This window comes from Fukomys damarensis, unplaced genomic scaffold, assembly GCF_012274545.1.
Source record: "Fukomys damarensis isolate Sample0158 unplaced genomic scaffold, DMR_v1.0_HiC HiC_scaffold_16, whole genome shotgun sequence".
In the NCBI taxonomy this organism is placed as follows: Eukaryota; Metazoa; Chordata; class Mammalia; order Rodentia; family Bathyergidae; genus Fukomys; species Fukomys damarensis.
Window position 1 is genome coordinate 26,018,041 of NW_022900928.1, and position 14,452 is coordinate 26,032,492.

Genomic DNA, 14,452 nt, shown 5'->3' on the forward strand with positions numbered 1-14,452 from the left:
AGGAAGGAAAGAAAAAAAAAAAAAAAAAAAAAAAAAAAAAAATTAAAAAGCACTCAGAAGCAGCAGTGCGGGATGTTTGAAATGAAATGATTTTTGCTATGGCAGGAAAAAAAATCTCCAAATGGGAACAGTCATGTACATGAGGAAATGGTGAGTGGGCCTGCTTGGATGACATGTGGAGCACAGAGTCATCAAGAAGAAGAGAAGCTGGGCCGGGGATTTAATAGCTCAGTGGTTCCGCTGCCTGCCTCGCAATATCAAGGACCCATGACTGATCCCTGGTACCAAAACCAAACCAAAACAAAAAATTCCTAAGGACTCTAAGAAGAAGAGAAGCTGATGGCACAGAAGGAAGAAGGCACTGCTTATCAGAGGGGCTTCACCAAAGGAGAACCTTCCCTTTGTTCCAACATACACCTGCACCATGTTTGGGTTTAGATATCACTGCCTTAAATTTGAGTAGCTAGTACCAAACACGTTGTGTCATAGGACTAGGCCTCTGTGATTCTTAACAGCTGGATTAAAGGAGGCAAATCACACCATTCCATTCAATTATGTTTTTCTGTAACAGGAAACATTTCTGCTCAAAAGAACTACTCTGCATGCAAAGGCTTCTCAAAGGCTTAAGTGTATCAGCAATTCTCTCAGCCTGCTCAGGATGTGGCCTCTAGTGATCTGTGGAAAGATATACCAGTGCTTAAATGTGAGTAGCTCTACAGATGCTGGTACCAACCTCACAGGCTAGAGATAATCCCCAGAAATCCTATTCTCCTTACTAATGTGGGAAAGAAGAGAATATCCGCAGCATGAGAGGAGTGTGCTATTGTCCCTCACTTCCCTATACTGACACTCAGGTAATAGTCTGTAGAAGTATTTTGTCTCAATTCAGAAATGTTAGGATGGGGAAGCCCAACAAAGAAACAAGGCCAGGATATGCAGAGTCAATTCTCAGAAGAGGAAACAAACAAACAAAAATATATATTATTGAGTATAACTGAAAAGATTCTCAGGATCATTTATTATTAGAGAAATGAAAATAAAGCAATAATTAGGTGTCACTTTAAATTCAGCATATTAACAGAAGTTAGAAAGCCGAAAAATGCCAAGTGTTGGTGAGGACATGGGGATCTGAGACTCCTCATGCACTATCAGGATACACACTAGTGTAGCCACTCTGGAAGTCAATCTCATAGCACTTCATCAAGTTAAAGTTCCTTACCTTGTGACCTAGCACTTCCTGAGTAAGTATTTTCCAGAGAAGTTCTTATGCAGGCCCACAGAGGGAAACATGGGAGACTGATCATCACTTATTTTGCAGCAATGTGGAGTTGCAGGCACTTGGAGGAAAAGATAATGTGGTAGCCACACACTACGAAACATGACGCAACAGTCAGAAGCTACAGGATGGATACTATGTGCAGCAACATGGGCAGATGATTTTAAAATAACAGCTGATTCCATATCCCCTTCTATTTATACATTAATTGAACTTGACTATTTATTCCAAAAAGTTATTCTTCCAGGAAACCTCTTCAACTGGAGAATTTCTAAGTCCTATCTGATCTCAGTGGCTGAGAGTTAAAATAAGGAGCTCCCTAAGTTCATCAGAGGCCAAAGATGCCCTTGCTTCAGGCGGTTAATGCTGTTTCACTTTGCAAGCTCCTCACTGACACCATCACCAATTCAACTGACGCTTCTCTCACTCCCAGCCTGGGTCCCTGCCTTCCTCTCTGTCTGCACAGTACTTAGTTCCTGCCATCATGGTAGGTGACCTCTATCATACTGTATTATGACTGCCTGTTTACTATAACTTTCTTTTTCCCTAGACCATGGGGCAAGGACCGTGTCTCAAACTTACTTCTCAATTTCTTGCTTAGTGCCTGGATCATACCAGGCAGTCAACAGATGTTTTCTGAATGACTACATGAATACATGAATGAAATATGAACAAATGAAGTCATTTTATTTTATGAGAATAAGGGAGAAAGGTCCCTATGTAGCCTTCTCACACAGGAAGGTCTAAATTAGACCACAGGTGGTTAGGTGTGGAAACCTCTATCTTTCTCTCCTTGGTATCAGGCCTTTCTTGGGCCTTTCTGGGGTAGTTCCCAGAAGAAACCAAGAAAAGGAACAGGAAGGTGGTCCATAAGTGGCAGCTCCTGGGATTCATGAAATTCCCTCGGGAGGCATGGCCAATTAATTTGCTGATCTGGCTGTAATTAGATTAGAAGTGGGAGCACATGTTGGAAGCCTGGCTCACACTGACCTCATAAGCTCTTGCTTTCAGGGCATGTGAGGAGTCCCGATGCATGCGAGGGCAGTTAGATTGATTGATGTTAAGGCCTTCCGCTCTCAGTGGCTGTAAGGACCTGGGCTCTTCACAGGAAGCCTGTACTGTGAGTGGAGGCTGGTGCTGGGCCAGGCACGTGTCAAAGATGACCGGCAAGCAGCTGGAGTTGGTGAAGCAAGGAGGGCAGTGACCCCAGCACCAGGTCATCCCTCACACAATGCAGAGCCTCAGAAGATGCCCCCGCCACATACACATTTAAACATAGTCACTGTGATGAGTGTCACAGCCCCAAAGGAGAAGACAAAGAGCGACCCATTCAACCCTGTGGACACCTCGATGAGGGGAGGAAGGCAAAAGAGTACAGCTCAGGAGGTTTGCTGGAAAGTCAAATGAGCTGTGGTTCATTCAGTAACCCATCTACTGGTGCATCAGGAAAGCTGGTGGCCTGAGCAAAGGCACTTGTGTATGTTTACTCTAGAGGCCCTATGACACAGGCAGGAGCTGGGGAGAACAGGACAGGGAGAGCAGTTTGCTTTTTAAAGTCATTTTCCTTAGGAAATGAAAAAAGATCGGGTAGCCAGCAGGCTACCTATGCAGAAAATTTACTCCAAATCTCAAATGAGGATAATCTTTGGTTTATTATCTCAAAATCAATAATCATCCAAAGGAACAATAAAGCAGTCATAATGTGTTAGTCAAAATTTCAGAACTTCATAACAACATGCAATGAGGTATCAGTCCCATTTCATAAATGAACAAACAGGCTCAGCAAGATAACATGAGTTACCCAAATGAACACATTAAGCACAGGAATCAAGATTCAAATCCAGGCCGGTTGGAGTCCAAAGCTGGTGCACATTTCCCTAAGTCACATTGGCTGTCATGCATCTGACCATCCATTATCTTACCATCCCAAAGTTACTGAGCCCCTACTATTTACCAGGGATGGTGATCTTTTTAGATAATAATTAAAGCAAACACGTCATAGTAGATAGCTAATGTAAAAAGGAATCTGAGCTGGACAGCAATCAAAATCAGGGACAGGCCCAGACAGAGGTGACATAATTAGCAGCAAGATTCAATGAAAACACTACCTATTAAACAAAGAGCCAAGAAATCAACATCACCCATCACAGGCTTTCTGGCACAATCCTAGTATCACACCCTCAATCTAGTTCTAAATATGCTTCCATATCTTCCAGTCTGTAGTTCATAACATGTAGTCACCAAACTGTGGGCCAGTATGGTCAGGCCCTGGCTGTTAGGGCTTCTTACTATAGAATGGACCCAGACTAGCCTCTCTGTGTGCAAATGGTCGATCGGATTATGACGGAGGTGGTATAGCTCTTGACTCAGTAGAAAACGAGAAAAATAATACCAATAACAGCTACAGATACCTATTGTGTACTTAGTGTACTTGGTGCTCTGTACCAACCCGTTTTACAAGCATCCTAATCTTTACAACCACATAATGCTGAGGTAGGTGCTGTTATTATTCCCATTTTGCAGATGAGTAAAGAGAACTAGAAAGAGCTGGTCTTTAACCACTTACTAGTCCAATTATTTAAATAAAAGATGATCAAAAATTGAGTATTTTTTGTTAATTTTCCTAAGATAATATAACAAGAAATATGAAAACAACCATTTTATCAAATGTATTCAATAATTTTTAAGTGTATGTTATATTTTAAAACATTCAATACACAATACAATGTTACAATTTGGACAGTAGTATCTAGTCTCTTTTTGAATTCTTCTTACATTACTGTCTTTCTTTGAATAACCCACTTTACACTGTCATGCTGGCCTTTCCTTTTTTTTCTGTGGGTGGTATAATTTCAATAAAATGTCTCCCCACGAAACGTAATGGTGAAGACGTTGATGATGGACGTCCTGGTTGGTGTTTCACTATCCCTTATTTTTCAATTATTTGGTTTATTAGACCTAATATAAATTGTAAATGACTTTTGAACCCTTTTGTTTTGAATAACAAATGAGTTCCATATTGTTTGATCCAGAAGATGCATAAATATTTTATAATGATATTTTTTCCTTGCTTTTTTATTATAGGATAGCCTGTTAGATGTTGGTCAATGCTGTCAAAACCAACCATAGAATTATTGACCACTATTGGAATTTTTTTAGTTTCATTTTTGCTTTCAAGTTCCATAATTTCTGTATTACGAATAATTGACAATAAGGAGACATCTTTTTTTGTCTTTCCATTTCATGACACAGACTTTCCCTCTCTGATAAGTGAACATTTCTTTCTTTTTCAGTTTTTTCTTTTGCAGATCTTTGGCACTTCTTTCCTATTCAGACTCAGTGTTCCAAATGTGTCTGTTTTATATGTAAAAGAATATCACTGAATTCTGGAGAAGTATAAAAGTTATACCTAATATACTTATAATAAGCATTTTTATAGATTGTAGCACAAAATTATAGGTTATTTTTCACAAATAAAATAAACACAAAGTAGTAAAAGAAAATAACCAGAATTTATTATTACATTTCTCTAGAAACAAACATCAATGGCAAATACAACGTTGTAAATAAAAAAGTAGGCAAAAAATAGTTGATGTAAAACAAACAGACATATGAATGTATTTTGTACAAACAAGAATCAACTGGTTGAAAAGACATCTGGCTAAGCAATGCTTGGGATAGTCAGTGTGTAAACATATGCGCTACCCAAATGATGCTGGGGTAAACTGTTAAATGGTTAAACTCGAGCAGCCTGATTCTGGAACTGCTGTTCTTTCTACAATGCTACATACAACTAGGCCGTATACTCTGCAATGCAAGAACTGTGCCTTCAACACCTTGATTCTTTATACACAGAACCTATATAGGACAATAAGGATTTGTTCAATCAGTTCACATCCAGGGCCTAGACCCTGCACTGCTGACTCACACATACAGTTTTTAGTCAGCTCCTATACTCTGCTCCTTAGTAGTGTACCCTGGATTTTACAATTGGTTTTTGTTTCTAATTAACTGACCTATATATTCATCCCCGTGGTAGGGACCAAATCCAGGCCCTTGTACATGCTGGAAAAGTGGTCTACATCCCCAGCTCCCTGTTAATTTTTATAAACACAGATTTAATAAATGCAGATTTATTGCTCCGGCCCATTCAGATCACTTTCTTAGGTTCCCAGTTCTTTCACCTAATATATCAATCAGTATGTCTTCAAGCTTCATTTAATCTACAAATTTGGCTGGCATTAACTGATGACCTCAACGAAACCAGTGATACTAACTACTAAGTAGAAAAGAGCCCCATGGCCCAGAACTTGAGTTAGCCCTCTAGTCTGACATCTATTCATATAAAAACAATAAACCAGGACATTCACCATTTACTATTTCCCACATCATATTTTATTCATATAGATATTGTGAGAGACAGCCACACACCTTGCTAAAACACACACATCTACCATATCTTCTGCAGACACCTGCCCCTCCAGCCTGGAAGCTCTATTAAAATAAGCAGTTGAGGGCTGGGGATTTAGCTCAGTGGTTCCACCGTCTGTCTGCCTTGCAAGTGCTCAAGGACCCAAGTTCAATCCCTGGCACCAAAAAAACAAAACAAAACAAAAATAAGCAGTTGATGGCACAGATGCTTTTAAAGAAGATATCTTTTTGTGTGTGGTACTGGGGATTGAAACTAGGGTCTTTGTGCTGAGCTACTTCACAGACCTTTTTATTTTTTATTTCGAGGAAGGATCTTACTAAATTGCCCAGGCTAGTCTCAAACTTGTGATCCTCCTGTCTCAGCCTCATAAGTAGCTGGGATTACAGGTGTGAAGTCCACTCCCCTCCAGCAAGAAGATATCTTTTAAAGAAATATAGGTCTGAGTATAGGACTGTATCACAGTTCCTAGAAATGAACAGCCTTCCTCTAGCAGCTGAACTGGATGAACAATGGATACTCTCCTGTCTTCAACAAACACTCTATGAAGATAAGACTAAACAAAGAACCCCAGGATTGGATATAGCACTGGAGTGGGGGCAGGAGATACCCTGAGACTGTCACGTTAGGCAAATGAGCTGGCACTGCTTTCCAGGGAGCAGTGTCTTGGGTTGCCTGAGGTCAAGGCGTGCATCTGCCAAACTAGAAACGGGTGCATGCTGGAATTGGAATATCATTACTATAAAACAGGATTATCATGAACAACGATTCCAAATGGGATTAGAAATGATTCTTTGTTACTCAGAGATAATCGGCCATAGCAGCAGCAGTAGAAGAAATGCCTAACCCTTTTCTGGGGCCATGGTGCTGGCATTCTGGGCACTTGGCCAGCACCTCACCCTCCTTTCCCTGCTGGGAAATACTGGGCACTGTCCTGGTTTGGGCAGATGGCCATCTGGGACAAAAGCCAGCCTCACATCAGGGCACCCTACTTAGGGGTCCCATGTTCTAGGCCTAGTTTTTTAGATGAAAAAGATTGGAAAAGAATCCCCAAAGTCCTATGGCTTCTGAGTGACTTAGGCATTACTGACAAGAGACAGGTAACACTCCCCATCTTAATCAAAGGCAGGCTTACTTACAGGTAACTTACTAACGTCCTTTTGGCACAACCCATAATCAGCTTCAATATTAGTAATAATAATGAGTGCTAGTATATTACTATGTTACTATTAATTAAAGTAGTAAACCCTATTCAAGTGTATACTATACAGCAGGCATTATTCTAAACACTTTATATGTTTACACATTTAAACCTTAAAACAGCTTCATTAGGTAGTAGGTAGATCCACTGATTATCCCAATTTTATGGCAGGAAAACAATCACAGAAAATGAAAGAATTTGCCGAAGTACCTAACTAGTAAGAGGCAGAATTTAAATTCAAAACCAGGTTCTGGCACACACATGTTCCACAGCTGGACTGTCACAGCCAGAGAGGACCATGGGCAATGCTTACTAAGGTCTTTCCTCTCTCTCTGGTCCCTGGACCTTGCCAGCTCCTCCTACTACTTTATCACCCTGTGAGCCTGGGCTTACAAGAATCTTTCTAGAAATGCCTGTCCACTCTCCACTTTTACCAATTAAATCCTGTTCGTCTATCAAGCCCACTTCCTCACAGAGGGCCTTTTATCTATATACTATGATCTCTCCATAGCATTCTAGCAGTCTTCCCTATGGCACTGACCATTCTGCCTCACTCTGCAGTCAAAGTGGGACTTGTTTTATTCCTGATGATCAGCTTTTTGAGGGTGGGAGTGGTTTGTCTGTTTTTATGTGTCCAGCACACAGTGGATAAAGAAACCCCATATGACTCTTGGTCCCAGCATCCCTTGGTCCATGCACAGCCTTGTTCCCTACCCTTTCCCCAAACCGGCAATGTAGTCCAGTGGAAAGAACAAGATTTGGGGTTCAGAGAGACCCAGTTTCAAATCCTGGCTGCCTCTTTTACTAACTGGATAAGCACAACCCTGGGCATCTCTGACCTTCATTTTTCCTATTTATAAGACAGGGAGGGATAATACTTCCTCCCTTTTAGGACTGTCCTCAGTTTAGAGCTACCATGGGAAGAGCCTGACCCGGACCTGGCTCATAAAAGGCACCCAATCAGTGACAACCATCATCATCACTGAAGATCTGACAGCACAAAGCCCTACTTCCTTGGGCAGAATGAAGCACCACTCTGTAGCACAAAGCTAAGCTGGGGGCCTGGGAAGGGACCCTGTAGTCCTAAGGTAGGGTCTCCACATGTTCAGACTTTCTAATTACGCACACTTGAGCACAGGTGCAGGAGTGCCCTTCTTCTAGCCACCTGGAAATAAAAGACAGCCTCCTTCTAGAGGCTGCTAGCGGTCTTGCTGTGTGGGCAGCAGCAGCTCCTGCCTCCAAGATCACCAATGGAGTTGTTGTGACCCACAAAGGAAAGTCCATAGAGTCTTTCCTGCAAGCTTGGGCCAGTGGTTTCTTAAAGACAGGGCTTAAACACCCCCTCCCCTTAGTAAGATGGAGGGAAAATAAGCAAATGCTAAAAATAAATGGCTGCCGTGAGGGAGAATTAAATGGTCTTCAGCCAAGGATGGCAGCATTTTAAAATTAACAAAGCCCAGGTACCACATCCAGGAAGGCCTTGGCAAATGCGTGTTATCCACTCATTAGCTCAGTTCCTCAGGGACCCTGGCCAACCAGGGAAGGCAGTGCCGGGAACCAGTCCTTCCGATGCTGATGAAATGCACTCCTGGAGCAAAGGGAGGAGGAGGGAGAGATGATTCTTGTGGGGAATTTCAAACAGTTATGAAGATACTTTGCGCTTGGCCTGAGGTTCTTATCCTCTCAGAGGCAGGACCTTTCGAAAGCAACCAGTGAGCCCAAGTAGACTCCAAGCAGAATGTCCCCACTCCGTCGTCTTCCTTCAGGATCTCCACTCCTGAAGGACTACAGCCTCACTCTATAGGAGTCTCCTGCCTGACAAAGCATAGGTAAGGGGCCCAGGAATGGTGTGGGAGAGGAAAACTCCCCATCCTGTACCCTGGACTTTCTCTTTGATGGAATGAAATCATATATTTTGTGACTTTATGTAAGCCCAGTGTATACTATTGGTAAAGTTAATTTATCACTACTCATCAGTAACTATATTTTATAACATCACTGATACTGTAAATTCATAAATCTTCATTTTCTACTATCAATAAGAACTCCTAATTCTCTAATATGAGATACCATCAATAATAAGAATCCAAAATATTCTAGGTTGCTGTTAACATGAATTAATTTTGACATCATTGATACAAATTTTCAGTATGCCACTGGTCACAATGAATGAGGAAAATTAGAGAAGGATGATGGCTTAACAAGTTTCTGTTAGTTTATGAAGTATCATTTACATAGTGAAATGCATCCTCTTTATAATATGTAGTTTGACAAGTTTTGATAATTATATGTAGTCAAGCAACCCCCATCATAATCAAGATACTAGGTATTTTTTCTATTTTTCCCTGAAAGTTACTTTATATCCCCCTCCCACTTCCAAACCAAACCTGATTTTTTTTGTTTGTTTCAAAAGCACTGCCTTTTCCAAAAAGTTATATAAATGGAATTATATAAATCATACAAATGGGTAGCTTTTTGTATTGGCTTTAATCACGCATAGGCTTTGAGTGTCATCCATGTTGGTGCACATATAAGTGGTCTGTGCTTTCTTTTCTTTTCTAATGTCAGTATTATCCCACTGTATGTATGTACCAGTTTGTCATTTGCCAGTTGAAGGACAAGGGTCATTTCCAGTTTTTAGCAAATGTGAACCGAACTATTATAAATGTTTTTGTGCAGATCTTTCTCTTGGACAAATACATAGGAGTTGATATTGCTGGGCTTCATGGTAAATGTATGTTTTACCATTATAAGAAACTGCCAAACAGTTTTCCAATGTGGCTTAACTATTATACCTTCCTATTAGCAATGTATGACAGTTGTTTTGCAACCTTTCCAGGGGTTTGGTATTGTCAGTTTTTCTAAATTTTAGCTGTTGTAATAAGTACACAACGATAGCTGATTGTATCTTAATTTGCATTTCCCTAATGATTACTAATGCTGAGTATCTTCACATGTGGATATGTGCCATCTTTCTCTTCTTTGTGAAATATCTGCCAAGATCTTTTGCCCATATTTAAAAATTTTTATTGTCTTTTTGTTACTGATTTATAAGAGTTCTTTGTCTATTCTAGATGCTCTCCCTTTATCAGACATGTGTTTTGACAACTTCTTTTTAAAGAAAATTTTAATTATACCACTTTTCTACCACACCACTATCTCCTATATGTATTTTCTGAAGAAGGGAATAGGAAAGACTTCCAATTTACAAATATCTTAGGGTTACTGGGCAGAGAGTAAAGCAGTACTTGGTATCTGCTAAAAACATATCCAACTATCACAAGGGCTTTAAGTAAAGCCACAGATGGAAAAATGAATGTCCTATAAACAGCTTTTGGCTCCCCAGGCTCTGTACCTCCCAAAGCCCTGTTCTGGTCCACCAGGCTTCTGGAATGGTCAACAGTCGTCACACTCCATTGCTGGCTATTGTCTACTCCGAAAGGTAGGAGGCTCCGAATCTATCCCTCAGTGAAAGAGCAAATAGTTGGGCCTGTGGCTGCTTGGACATCAAAGTTGGGCAAACAGGCCTGGCAGACCCTGCCTCTCCGCCTACATACCCCATAAATGGCATCTGAAGGAGCTTCCCCAAGGGGGTCATGACTTTCAGCTTGTCACAGCACACATCAAAGTTTGCACCACACACGAACTGGGTTGCATGGGTTCGAATCAAGTCACCCGAGAGCGGATACTCAGCCATTGTGTCCAGTTTTAATCTTGTGTTTCCCCAAGTAATTAAGCCTTCTTGCTTATGAACTTGTGACTAAGTAAAGCATCACTGAGAAGTTGTAACATCAAAGTGCTTTCCACCGTCTGTCCGTGTTTGGTAAAATTGGATTTCTTTCCTTTCTTAAAGACTAATTGAATTTAGCTGAAGGCTGGGCATATTTGCACTAGCCAGTGAAGGTTATGCTAAGTAACAGTATCATCCTGAGACCCTGTGGCTTAGCCTTTAGCTAGGCTGGGTCAGAGTGCAACACAGAATGAGGCACCCAGACTCAGGCTAAACAAGTGCCTTGTGGCATAAGGCTTATCAAGGGGTCACTGTGGAGAAGGGGGCCAGACCCCATTGACTGCTGCTTCAGTCAACACTACACCCAAGCTGTTACTGGGGCTAGCAAAAGAACTGCCCTAATAGAATGTTGGCAAATCTTTGGCAGAATTGCTGCTGAGGACAATGGGCATCACATCACTCAAGTCCTTGATGTCAGTAGTCGAAGTAAGCTTCTTTTAAGGCAAAGACTGTGACTGCTTATTCCTCTGAATCCCTCCATGACCCACCACATCAGCATCTGACACAAGATACTTTTAAAAAATGTTTATGGGATGAATAAAATGATAATGTAAAGGAAGTCAGAATAAAGTTCTTCTCTCCTAAAGAATAAAGTTCTTCTCTCCTAAAGAACAACAGCAACAAAAAATCCCCTACATCCCCTTTTTGCCTTGTGTCAAGAAATTCTATCTAAAGTAATATTTAATTTCACTAATTACTTCATTTACAGTGAGTAAAGATAGCATAGTCTCATTTATGTCAAATTATAACACAAATAAGTGTGTGTACCATGATAAATGTCTAGACAGAGGGAATTCAGGTGACTGCCACTTTCCTCTCTATATTATTTTTACAAAAACAATAAACCTATTTTCAGAAAAAGAAAACCTTTGGTTCAATCTTGATACAATTATCTCTCCTTTTACCAATAAGATTTCTGATCATGATCCAGTTTTAACTCTCCTGTGTGTATTTATATTTATATTTAAGTCACTTCAAACCCTCTTTAGAAATAAAAGGGAATAAATTATGTTATGTTTCTATGCATATTTTAAAAATTTACGACAACACTATATATATATATATATATATATATATATATATATATATATATATATATATATATATATATATATATATATATATATATATATATATATATATATATATATATATATCCTCAAAACTAAATAATAAACATATAGAGAAATAAAAGTTTGTAAGACATAAATTCCTTAAAGATGGAGACTACTGTATTCTATATTCCCAAGGATTTAACACATTAAATAGGCACTTGAAAGTAAAAAGACTGGGCTACTCTCAGCATCTCTTTGAGCACTTGGGCTGCCAACATTCCAAAGAAGGTCGAAGTTCTCTACTTTCAGCCTCTAGTCAAGGAGTGCTGTTTTTTCCCTCCATGCAAATCCAATTCAAAGGAGGAGGCATTTCAATTCTAACCATTATGATTCCAGAAGGCTTTGGTGATTAATCTTATGGGGATCAGTACACTCTAATAAGGAGAAACTTAAGTGGTAGGCTGTGTTGGTATGAACACAATAATCTCTCAAGACTACTCACAAGGCACTTATCAATCAAGGCCTACTCACCCTAACCAACGTACTGGTACTTCCTTTTTACAGGTTCTATTTTTCCTTTTTTCCATGGCACTTATTTTCTCATATATTACATGGCTTACTTATGAATTATATTACTGTTTATTGTCTGCCTGTGCCCCCCTCCGCCTAGGTTCTATCCTGAGTAAAGAAATGAGCTCTATCTGGGTGGGGATCTTTGCCAGGTAACCAATGATGTTATTTCAAGTACCTAGAACAGTACCTGGCAAACAGTAGGGGCCCAAAAGAATTTTGTGATGTGAATAAATAAATCTAAGAGTGCTATTTTCTATAAAAATTTGTCTTCTGTGGAGACTGGGAGAGGAGGGCACAAAGTCTTTAAAAAATTAGTAATCAGTCCTAGAAACCAAAGCAACTAAATACAAATAAACTAAATTCTCACTTTATTCAACAAGCATCACTGATTTGCTAATAACCCTAGAGAAAGACAGAACAATCAGTTAAACCAACAACTCATTAGATTCAGAGAGAAATGTCCCCAAAAGCACATCTACTAGCTATCTGATCACTACCTGACAGTACTCTCAAGTATTGTGTTATTGCCTATTCAGTCTCAACTGTGAAAATACACCCAGCCAGAAACACACGCCCTCCTTCAGCACTGGCTGTTTGTATCTGCAAACTGTGAATGAAGAAGGCTGGGTGGGGTACAGTGTCAGTAGTAGAGAATAAATACATATGTGTAGAGGTCTAACATGGGCAAAGGGAAATAACTCATGATTAATAACCTGTAGCACATATATTATTGTATCTGAGTCTGACGAGATAGTGAGTATCTAGTCTGCTACCAGATGAAGTCCTTTTCGCCTCCCCTCTTCAGTAACACCCCATACACTCTGCACTGACATCACTGTTGACACCATATATTATGTTTCTTTACTTGCACTGCTTTTCCAAGTCAGGATGTGAAATCCACCAAGGTCCCCGATCCTCCAGAGACTACTGTAAGGCCTAGCTCAGAGCAGGTATTTACTAATGTAGAAATAAGTAATTTCTCATGGAAAAACAGATGTCCATGGAATTCTGAAATTCAACTAAAGGTCAAAACTAAGATTGGATTCCAGGTCTCCTAACTGCAAAGCTGATTTATATTATTATCTCCCTACCCCATGGTAGTGCTAAGGATTGAATCCAGGACCTTGAGTGTGCTAGGAAATCAAGTACTTTATCTGAGCTGTACCCCTAGAATAATATCAATTATCTTTTAAAGGGTAAGTGCTTGGAGTTAAGACAACAAATAAAACTAAGAATAAATTCACAGTCAAGGAACAAATGAGAAACCCAATTTAAGGAAAGCTAAAAGGCAGATCACCCTTGTATCCAAAATTCCCAGTTCTGTGGCCTTCCTCTCTACTTAGGACCCTTCCAAACATGAAGATTTCTGGAAGACAAAAGCCTTAATGACCTGCTTGAATGGAGAATTAAAATTGGTAACTCTAACCATCAGTTTCATTGGCAGCTACTGAAGTGCAGTCTGATTTATTTAAAAGCATTCCTTTTTCCAGGCATGGTGGTGCATATTGTAATCCCAGCACTTGGGAGGCTGAGGCAGGAGGATTGCCATGAGTTGGAGACCAGCCTGGGGTACACAGTGAGCCTGAACTACATAGCAAGCTGTACACAGGCCAGCCTGAAGTACATAGTGAGATCCTATCTCAAAACAAACAAACAGGAGCCACGCCTTCTCCCGGCCAGGCAACCATCGCTCCAGCGCCTGGAGGTAGCCTGGGCCCTGTTCCACTGCGGGAAGGAGAGCCACGCCTTCTCCTGCCCCGGCTGCCATCGCTTGAGCGCCGGGAAGGTAGCGCCCATGAACCCCAACCCCCCACACTCTCAGACCTCCTGACTGTGCCAGTCTTTGGACCCACTCTGCAGGGGCAGAGGTGGTCATCAAGGATATTTTTCTGAGTTCCCAACTTTGAACATCTTTAAAGAAAGGACTGCGGGAAGGAGAGCCACGCCTTCTCCTGCCCCGGCTGCCATCGCTTGAGCGCCGGGAAGGTAGCGCCCATGAACCCCAACCCCCCACACTCTCAGACCTCCTGACTGTGCCAGTCTTTGGACCCACTCTGCAGGGGCAGAGGTGGTCATCAAGGATATTTTTCTGAGTTCCCAACTTTGAACATCTTTAAAGAAAGGGGGC

At 40.7% G+C, this 14,452-nt stretch overlaps 1 protein-coding gene and 1 long non-coding RNA gene across 6 annotated transcripts in view; one reads left to right on the forward strand and one right to left on the reverse strand.

Annotated features, from left to right (window-relative positions):
- Clpb (caseinolytic mitochondrial matrix peptidase chaperone subunit B) overlaps nt 1–14,452 on the reverse strand; it is a 140,248-nt gene that overhangs the window by 93,168 nt on the left and 32,628 nt on the right. The window lies entirely within an intron of this gene.
- LOC104847692 overlaps nt 7,928–14,452 on the forward strand; it is an 18,572-nt gene continuing 12,047 nt past the window's right edge. For 2 of the 4 annotated variants that reach the window (XR_776217.1, XR_776215.1), the window contains exons 1-2: nt 7,928–7,994; nt 8,594–8,735. This is a non-coding gene — a long non-coding RNA (uncharacterized LOC104847692). Of the gene's footprint in view, nt 7,995–8,593; nt 8,736–10,237; nt 10,349–11,063; nt 11,101–14,452 lie in introns of those variants that run through there. The other 2 variants (XR_776216.1, XR_776214.1) reach the window with 2 other exon arrangements.